We start from the raw sequence: 10,608 nt of genomic DNA, 5'->3' as shown, positions 1-10,608 counted from the left end.
ATCTTAGATTTTTACGCTGATCAAGAATATATATACTTTATAGGGTCGGAAATGCAGAAGAAGCGCCTTCCCAGAAAGAAGTGTCTATGTCCCTGCAGACCCGGACCTGAGCGGAACAAGTACTTGATAGTCTCCTCCTCATCAAGACAACTCCTACAGAAGTCATTGTGAGGTATGAGGTATAAGCGCCGCTATGCGCTCATGACCCCTGTGAATGTTTTCAGCGACCTGTTATCGAATGCTAGTAACCTCTTCGTCCTCCTCCTGTCTATGACAAGCCATTGCGCCGTAGCGGCCCGGCAACCATCAGCTGAGTCCCATCTCGCCACCGACCCCGCTCCTCTCCAGTAGAGGAGATGCTACAATGTTCAGTAATTCGACAAATAGTATGTAGGCAAGATGGGTGTTTGGTTCACCCGGCACAGATGAAGCCCTCCTGGCACATTCCCCTTCAATCCCCGGAGTCCCTTCATGTCCGGGAACATATATCAGCGTCACATAATGGAACCAGAGCCTATCCAGGGACTACAAACAATCCGCCACACACCTAGACCTCACCGCCCTCGAAACCAAGGCCTTAAGCGTCGCCATACTGTGCACATAAATCCTGGGTATTGAGGGCGGTAGATCCCATACCAAAATTTCTCTTGTGGCTAATGTAATGGCACAGACCTCTGTAATGGCACACATCTCTCTCTTATCATTATGGCATGTCACCTCCAATTTATGCTCCTGTTCCTTAGCTTATAGTTTGTCCAGTCTCTAGGTGCCCCGTCTCTGTATAGCGTGATCGGATTGCCAGTGGGGGGGGGGAGGTCGTGGGTTCGATTCCCAACAGAGACCTTCATCTGATGTAAACTGTAAAAGACTTCCACTCTTAACCAACTAAACTTACCATTTCCAATCATTAAGGACTCGCTCTACCCTCAACTGGTTCAAAAATTGAATCAGTGTGTCGATTCTATTCTCTCGACGTCAATGCATGACGCCAATGTGAATATATTGGCCTTTCAGGATTCTTCTGTTTTATGCATATCCACTTCCAGGACTGACTTCAGGTGTGATTGCCTGAAAAGGTTCCCCAAGGTTCAGAACTAAAATATATTTTTGAAAGGGATGGAGTGACCAAGGCTAATACATGAACATCTGAAAGACCATTAGAAAGAATTTTTAATACAATTTTTCCACAGAAATTTATGATGAAATATCACCTCAGTCCGACCGTTCTTTGACAATAGGCATGAATTTCAGCAATTCGCTGGATGTCCTACTCATTATCATGGTATCCGTAATATTTTCCATGGTTTTGAATATAAAGACCGCAAGGCGTATAGGCCTGTGGTGTTGCATAGCTTACCTTGCCGGTAGTAAATATATATATCAATCTTGCCTTCTGCCAGGCTTTCGGAATATATGTATGTAAGTACTAGGCACGCTGGAAATACAACTATTGTATAAGAGGGGGCCGTAAATATGCCATCAGGTGCGAGTGACTTAAATGATTGGAAACTCCTCAGAGCTTCCTTTACCATAAGTTCCGTAAAGATAAGCCTTCGATCAACCTCATCATTCTACGATTCCGGCGACTCCGTGGTACTCGCACAGTGGAAGAAATGGAAAAAACTATTAAAAACTATGGATATATTGGGTTAGGTTAGGTTGAAAAAGGGGCGCAGTTATTAATCCGCCCCACTATGGACATACACCTAAGCTAGTTATCGGCTTCTTGTTCGCTCTAAAAACTATAAAGTAACCTCTAAAAAGAAAACTTGAAGATAGGAATTCCGTGCTACTTACAAAATCCTTAATTGTTTTCAATAACACTCCCTTAAGTTGGTTCATGTCTGGTATTTTGTTTCCACCTAAGTGCCGGTATCTGTTAGACGCGAAAGCCGGGCAATGACAAAGGAAATGCTCAAACGTCTCGTCATCTTTCCCGCATGCCCTACACATGCTATCACTTGCCGCACCTATTGTACATAAATGATCTCGAAGTCCTATGTGTCCCGTTATGATACCAACAGCTATACTGACCTCCTTCTTATTTCCTTTCAGTAATAGCCCCATAGGATTTTCGCCGTCCTACCGATCGTATCGCTGTTCCACAATGTTGCATGCATATTCGTCGCCCACTCCCTTAACTCGGACTGCATCGACCCGAAAGGCTTCGGGTTAAGCAGGTTTATTGACGGCAGTCCTCTGGCCTTCACCGCCAAATCGTCTGCCCCTTCATTTCCCCTTACTCCGTTCTGGCCCGGCATCCAAACGATACGGATTTTGCCATCCCCAGGGAAGGCGTTAATCTCCTTCTTACACTGCAAGACTATTCGTGATCTTACCGTCCAGGTTGTTATTGCCCTTATGGCAATTTTACTGTCGGTAAAGATGTTCACACTCGACATTCTCGCGTTAGCACCACACAACTTGACGCATTCCGTGATCGCCCGGATTTCCGCCTGCAGGATAGTTGTACCTGAATAGGGGGGATGGTTGTATCTAGATTGAGGCTGGTCTGGATCATATTTGACAAAAAACAGTTTCAGAGAAATCAGTCCCAATTGACCCGTATTTGCATCGGATGTTGGCGCTTAACACTCAATGTTTCAAAATTCAGCGAAATTGAATAATAAATGAAGCTTTTGCGGGCTTCAGAACATTAACCGGCATACCGGTCCTTTTGGCAGCTATATATAAATATAGTTCAATCTGAACCATATTTGCATCGGATATCGAGAGGCTTAAAACAACTCACTTTTTCAAATTTCTGCAAAATCGGTTAAGATTATGGGCTTTAGAACCTTAATCGGCAGATCGGTCTACAAGGAAGCTACATCCAAATTTGATGTGATTCGCCCCGTTCAAGAAATTAACCTGCGTGCAGAAGTATAGTGCTGTAAAGTGATTACAACAGACGGTAGAGACACATGGACATCGTTAAATCGTCTTAGAATTTTAGGACGATCCGAAATATTTATACTTTGTAGGGTCGGAAGTGGATATTTCGATGTGTTGCAAGCGAAATAACTAAATGTATATACCCCCTATCCTATGGCGGTGGGTACAAACATATGCCGCGTAAGAATGATCTCTCTAACACTTCAGCTCTATCCATTCGAAATTTCAAAGAGACCTGCTCTCGAACCGCTCTCACATGGCATATTTTTACTAGTTTTTTTCCATTTTCTCCCATTGTGCGTCGTATCCTGTTGAAAACTACGCTTTCATCCATCAAAAGCCTCAACATGTCCTCCTTTGTCTCTGCTCTCACTACCATGTCGTCTTTCAACGTTTGAGTTTGGAAATGTGTTTTTGAGAGAGACTTTTCATCTTGGTGGCATCTATAATTCTATCGACCTGTAAGCAAAAAAGCTTCCAAGAGGCACGTTTTTCCGCTCTCATAATTTTATTGTACTCCTTCAGTCATACAGAGTACGGCCAATAAACTTCCGCTTTTTATACCCTGCAACACCACTGTGGTACAGGGTATTATAGATTAGTGCATTTGTTTGCAACACTAAGAAGGAGAAGAGCTAGACCCATCGATAAGTATACGGATCGGCTTAGAATCATTTTCTGATTCGATTTAGCTATGTCCGTCTGTCTGTCTGTCCATGTTTTCTTGTAATCAAGGTACAGGTTGCATTTGTTGTCCGACTTTCACAAAATTTTGCATAAGTATCTTTTTTGGTCCGATGACGAACGCGATTGATTTTGAAAAAAATCGGTCTACATTTAAATATAGCTACCATATATATCTTTCATCCGATGTGTCCTTTTAGAGCTGTAGAAGCCACAATTTTGGTCCGATCCTTAAAAAATTTGGCACGAAGTGTTTTTTTATTAACTACCCAAAATGCTTGCAAAATTTTATTGAAATCGGTCCAGACTTAGATATAGCTTCTATACATATCTTTCTTCCGATATGCACTTTTAAAGCTGTAGGAGCGACAATTTTGGTGCGATCTCTACCAAATTTGGCACGAAGTGCTTTTTGTGTCATCCCAATATGTGTGCAAAATTTCATCTAAATCGGTTCAGATTTAGATACAGCTCCCATAAATAACTTTCGTCCGATTTGACCTATTAAATCTGTAGAAGGCACGATTGTGGTCCGATCTATGCAAAATTTGGCACGAAGTGTTTTTTGTGGCGTCCCAATATGTGTGCAAAATTTCATCATAATCGGATCAGATTTATATTAAGCTCCTATATATATCTTTCATCCGATATGGTCTTTTAAGGCTGCAGCAGGCACAATTTTGGTCCGATCTTTATAAAATTTGGCATGTGTCTTTTTATTTAACGTCCTCATATATGTGCAAAGTTTCATAAAAATCGGTCCAAATTTGGATATAGCTCCCATATATATTTTTCATCCGATATGGCCTTTTAAGGCCACTATTTTTGTCAGATTTCTACAAAATTTTTCATGGGATGGTTTAATTGACATCGCAATACGTGTGCAAAATTTCATCAAAATTGATGTAGATAAAACTCCCATATATATCTTTTATGCGTTTCGACTTTTAAGGCTGTAAAAGCCATAATTTTCGTACCATCGTAAGAAAATCGTATAAGGTTCTATTGGATAGAGGTGATATCTATTAAAAGTATTAGGTATACTCGGTGGTGTAGGGTATTATATAGTCGGTTACGCCCGGCTTTTGCTTTCCTTACTGGTTTAAGACTAACTCCGTTATAAAAATTCTGCTGGCATATTTTCCTACGTTGCAAATATTCCCGGTAATACAGTATTTTTCTTAGGTTGATATGATTGCCATTAGAAGACAACTATCTTCGAGGGATCCCACTATCGCAGTCGTAATCCTGTCGACATTGTCATCAATTTCTTCAACGCTTTTTAAGGGTTAAAGAGTAAAAACTAGATTTTCATACATATTTTAGGTGATATTCCATCATAATCTTCCATCGAAAATTATACTAAAAATTTTTTCTATATTTTTTTTAGATTTTCGTTTATTGGCCTAAGCCCTGCACTCCATCCCTTTCAAAATGATATCTATTTTTTGATATTTTAACCCTTTCACGCAATCAAGTCAAAAGTCAACTCACTTTATTTCAATCGTTCATGCCATTCAAATTTTTAACATTCACATTTTTTAATTGAGTTACGTTTATTGCTTCGATAAATTTTCACATTCGCTTTTGTGATGATGACCCCAAGCGTTTCGTTTATGTTCAGAATTTTTGGGAAAATTTGAATATAATTGTTATGGAACATTTCCCTATGAAATATTCAATACCTCTTCTTTTGGTGGCCCAATTCTCTGGCACGGCCTAAAGGTGGGTGTGCAGTTATGACATGGATTTTGTGCGTGGAGCCTTGATGGGTTATTTGTAAACGCTGTTATAACAAATTCAATTTCCATTTATGGTACTTGAAATCATGAAACCACTTTTGTGTGATATGTTCTTTCCACAAAACGGGAAACATTGATGTTGGCATTTTTCGACAAAAAAAAACAAGCATCATAAATGTAGGGTTAGCGATAGGATTCTCTTACAGTCTATGGCTAAAATTTAACTTTTCTAATACAAAAAAAAAATTCTGAACAATAAATTCCATCAAAATTTTAAAGAGGGCCAACAGCGTGCCGAAGAGGTTCACTTCTAATAGTAACACACCTCTTCCAGTAGCTGACTTGCGAGTTCGGATTACCACTACAATGGTCAAGGATGCAATCCCCTCCAGAGGCCTTGGGAAAAATTGTTTTAGTCAGTATAATAGCAGACTGACACTAAATCTAACCTAACCATTTAAGTCTCCGGGGCCGGACGGAATTTTTCCGATAATGTTGCAAAAAGCTTTCGACCGTCGTTGCGATGAACACGTATAGCTTTTTAGGGCATGTGTAAAATTTGCCTACGTTCCCTAATCTAGGAGGAGAAATAAGATAGTTTTTGTACCGAAGGCGGGGAAGCTGCAGCACAGCTCACTGAAGGATTTAAGACCGATAAGTCTAAAATCTTTCAGTGAACAGTGATGACGTATCTGCGGAGTCCGGAGTGAACCTCCCGCTTGTGCGGGTTGAGTTGTGAACCTCCTGCTTGTATCGCTGCAAAGAAATTTGGTCAAATCGCTGGAATACAATCGAAGGCTGTGAGAAACAGAAGTTCATGTGGAACGAACGTAATAGGCCTCGGGGACAGAATCTTCATTAGCGTAGAGGCTTCAGATGTATCCTCCACGGAGCGGCAGAATTCTACCCAGGGTTTGTTCCGAGACTTTCTCAGCTCGCCCTTATATTTTCTTAGCTCAGCCTTATAGATGTTCCAATCGTGTGGTGCTCTTGTGGCTTTTGCTCGGTTAGTAAAAGTTTTCTGCAGTCCTTCCTTAGACCAACCAGCTCTAGGGTCCACCATGGCTGATGCTGTTTGCCCCTTGCTTTGGCATTAGGTCATGCTGACACAAGCGAGTCATTCAGGGCCTTCATTATCCGCTTAACCAAAATGTCCAACTTTGTGCCCATAGCGATGTAGTCGATAGTTCCTCAGTCAAGTGTTCAGCAACAACTGCTGAGTCATCTCCTGATTCCCCAAACCCCACCGCTTCTATAGACCTTCAGTTTCAACTTGTTGAATCCGTAGGATAAAACCCCTCCAGACTTGAGGTCTGCGAGACAGCCGGAGTTTAGTACGAAAAATGAATGTCTACGGTCACCTTCAGCCTCATCTAATCTATCAATCTTCCAGTCGGTGGTTGAAAGATTGGGATTACATTCCCTTAGTTTTCCAAGTATCGATTCAGGATCTGAGGGAATGCTTGGTATCCAAGCATGCACCATTTGTCGAGAAGGAATATCTTCCTTCTTGACTAAATCTAGTGCTGCACCTGGCCATATCTCATCAATCTTGTTTAAGCCCACAACGATACATTTTAATAAAGCGTTAATCCCCAAAGACAATTAGTCTGTATCGGCCCCGATACTATCTTGCATAGTCACAAACTGAAGGAGACCCTATAAATTCCGCAAGGACATCGGAGTATACTGATGACAGTCCACTGACTATCCCACTCCAATTATTCCTAGGTATGCAGCCCTGTTCTTCTCCCTTGTCGACAATTGACATCACCAAACTGTCCCTAGCGACATTAGCAAAAGGGCCTGGACTGTAGTCTTTGGGGTAGCCTGTGCAGCGAATTCCCGAGCCCAATTTAGGGAATCTCTCTCCCTATTAGTGAGAGTCTTAGGATCATTCGCATTAAGCCTCTCAATAAACCTGAGAGCGATGCGTCTTATATTTTTCCAACCTCTTAAAGAGCGTGTTGGGTTGACGGGGAAAGCCTATGGCCTAGGCAATTTATAGGCATGCGAAAAGAATAGGTTCGGCCTTGTCCTTTAGACTCGAACCAGGTGTCTTCGTCAAAAGCCCCCTGCTGATCAGTCATCTATCGGCTAGTGGAGCCTGGAGCAGCCACTCCTCCAGTCGAGGTTTCCGTAGCAGACAACATGCTGCCCTATATCAAGCAGCTATATCGAAATATGGTCCGATTTTGACCAAATTCGGCACGGACATGGACTGGTCTAATAAGTACAAGTCATTGTTCAATTTTGGAGAACAAAATATTGGTCTTTTTGGTAGCTATAACCAAATATAGACCGATTTGAATCATAAACAACACGGATGTCGAAACCCCTAACATACGTCACTGTCCCAAATTTCGGCGACTTCGAACAAAAAATGCTCTTTTTATGGGCTCAAAATTTTAAATCGAATGATCGGTTTATATGGAAGCTATATCTAAATATTAACCAAATTGAAGAAGGATGGTAGGGGCTCACTGCCTCAAGTTTTTGCAAAATCGGACAACAAATTCGCCTTTTATGGGCCCAAGTGCTTAAGTCGAGAGATCGGTCTATATGGCAGCTATATCCAAATCTGGACGGGTCGGAGCCAAATTTAAGTAGGATGTCGAGTGGCTTAACGCATCTCACTATCCTAAATGTCAGCAAAATCGGATAATTAATGTGGCTTTTATGGTCTATATGGGGGCTAAATCAAAATATAATCCGATGTAGCCCATCTTCGACTTAACCTGTCTATGGACAAAAAAATAATCTGTGGAAAGTTTCAGCTCAATATCTCTTTTTAAAGTTTGTAGCGTGATTTCAACAGACAGACGGACACACGGATGAACATGGATAGATCGTCTTAAATTTTTACGGCGATCTACAATATCAATACTTTATAGGGTCGGAAATGGATATTTCGATGTATTGCAAACGGAATGACAAAATGAATATACCCTCATCCTCATTTCGGTGGTGGCTATTAAACTGTTCTTAATACCATTAACCCTCTCTGTACTCTAAAGCCCTACAATACACTCCAACACTATAGCCTTATTCTGTTTGGTTTCACCTATGACTATTGTTGTTGTTGTTGTTACTGCTATGCTAAACCCCAGAGACAACTACCGATGAAAACTAAACCAAACCAAACAAACGGCAACAGCAACAACTTCGACAACAATAATGATATCGGTGAAGCTCTCCTCCGAAAATAAAATCATGCTCGTCGTATTAGGTTAACGACATGATTGACAATAATAACAGCCAAAAGCAATGATAACAACAACTACAGCCACAGCCACGGTAATGGTAACAAAGGCAACTGCCACAACAATGCAAAAGGCACACACTCAGCCTCCTACTTTTACTCACACACACACACACGAAAACCCTAGCAAAACGAACATTATGCTCTCAGGAGAACTAAACACAACACCATTTTGGTAAACATAACAGAAAATACACGGTGGTTAAAAAATGGTGAAGTTTAAACAACATAGGAACTTTTGTAGATGGGTAATTATCGAAAGTTTTTTAAGCTTCATTTACCAGTAAATGTTAAGATGAAAATCTTTTTTCGAATTTCACCAGCGTCTCATTACTGTCGATCTTAGACCAAGAATCGCCTGGTAATGCCAACCATTTTTTGGTAGCTAATATGAAAATCCAATTATTAGAGATGGGATTCTAATGGGTAAATTCCCAAAGCATGGATTATTGGGTATCGTTAAATCGGTTATTAATGGATCTTTTATGGTCATTTTACCCTATATCGGGCGATCGGTCTATATAGCAGCTTTATCCAAATATGGTCCGATTTGGAACACATTTGGCTGGAATAGGTAGAGGACGTCCAGAACTCACTGTGGCAAATATCATCGAAATCGGGTAATATCTAATTCAGACCACATCTAACAGGAATCGGTAAGTGTCTACCACAAGTCACTGTGTCGTATTTAATTCTTTTTTATGCCTTTTATTTTAAGTCGGGCGGTAGGTCTATATAGCAGATATATATACCTATAGTCCGAGTTTATGAGATCAAAAGGTCAGATATATTTACAAAGAATACGAAATCATCAAAAATGGCTTGCAAAATGTTTTACAAAACCAAGATATCTGCAAAATTACAACATTATCATATAACAGGAGCAGGAGCTCAGATAAAAAGTCTAAGCAACTAGAGTCAGCATTTGGCCCCAAGTATCAGGGTACGCCAACAACTTTCAAAATTTTCCTAAAGTGGCGTAAAAGCCAACTGAAACCGAGAACAAATAAAAACGCGCTATGTTCGGCCGGGCCGAATCCTAAATACACAGATAAACAAGTAGAAAGGCGTTTAGTTCGGCCGGGACGAACTTTGAATACCCACCACCCCGGGTATGCATGTAAACCACCTTTCGTCAAAATCCGTTGAAAAATTCATACCTTATGCCCCATAGCAGCTATATCGAAATATTTTCCGATTTGGACCAAATACTAATAAGTTCAATTCATTGTTCAACTGTGTATAACAAAAAATATTGGACTTTTTGGTAACTGTATCCAAAAATAAGCCGATCTGAACCATATACGACACGGATGTCAAAAAGACTAACATAACAGTGACATCGGATTATAAATGGGCAAAATCGGGATATAAATGCGCCTTTTATGGGCGCATGACCTTAAATCGAGAAATCGGTCTATATGGCATCTATATTCACATCTGGACTAAATTGAAGAAAGATGTCGAAAGGCCTGACGCAACTCCCTGTCCCAAATTTCAGCAACATCGGATAATAAATGTAGCTTTTATGGGCCAAAGACCCTAGATCGGCGGATTGGTCTATATGGGGGCTATATCAAGATAATTTAACAACGAATCGTCTTACAAACGAACAGCTCTTGCAAATTATTGAATTTTTATTATCAAAATGACTGCTCTGTTAAAAAAGTTCATCGCGCGCATCTTTCAATTGATCGAAGCTCATTTTTCGATCAATTGATATGTTAATAAGCAGATTTGTCGATTTCGAGTGAAGATCAGCCAGAAACATTGCAAAAGCTATCAATGCATGCAGAAAAAGTTACAGTTTGGTGCGGTTTATGGGCTGGTTGCATCATTGGACCGTACTTCTTCAAAGACGATACGAATCGTAACGTAACTGTGAATGGTGAACGCAATCGTGAAATGATATCCAACTTCTTTTTGGCCAAAGTACAAGAGCTTGACTTGCATGATATTTGGTTTAACAAGATGGCCATATGCCACACACCACGCGTATCAATGGACTTATAGAGGTATGAGTTC

The sequence above is a fragment of the Stomoxys calcitrans genome, chromosome 5 (assembly GCF_963082655.1).
Source record: "Stomoxys calcitrans chromosome 5, idStoCalc2.1, whole genome shotgun sequence".
NCBI lineage: Eukaryota > Metazoa > Arthropoda > Insecta > Diptera > Muscidae > Stomoxys > Stomoxys calcitrans.
This window is presented reverse-complemented; position numbering follows the sequence as displayed.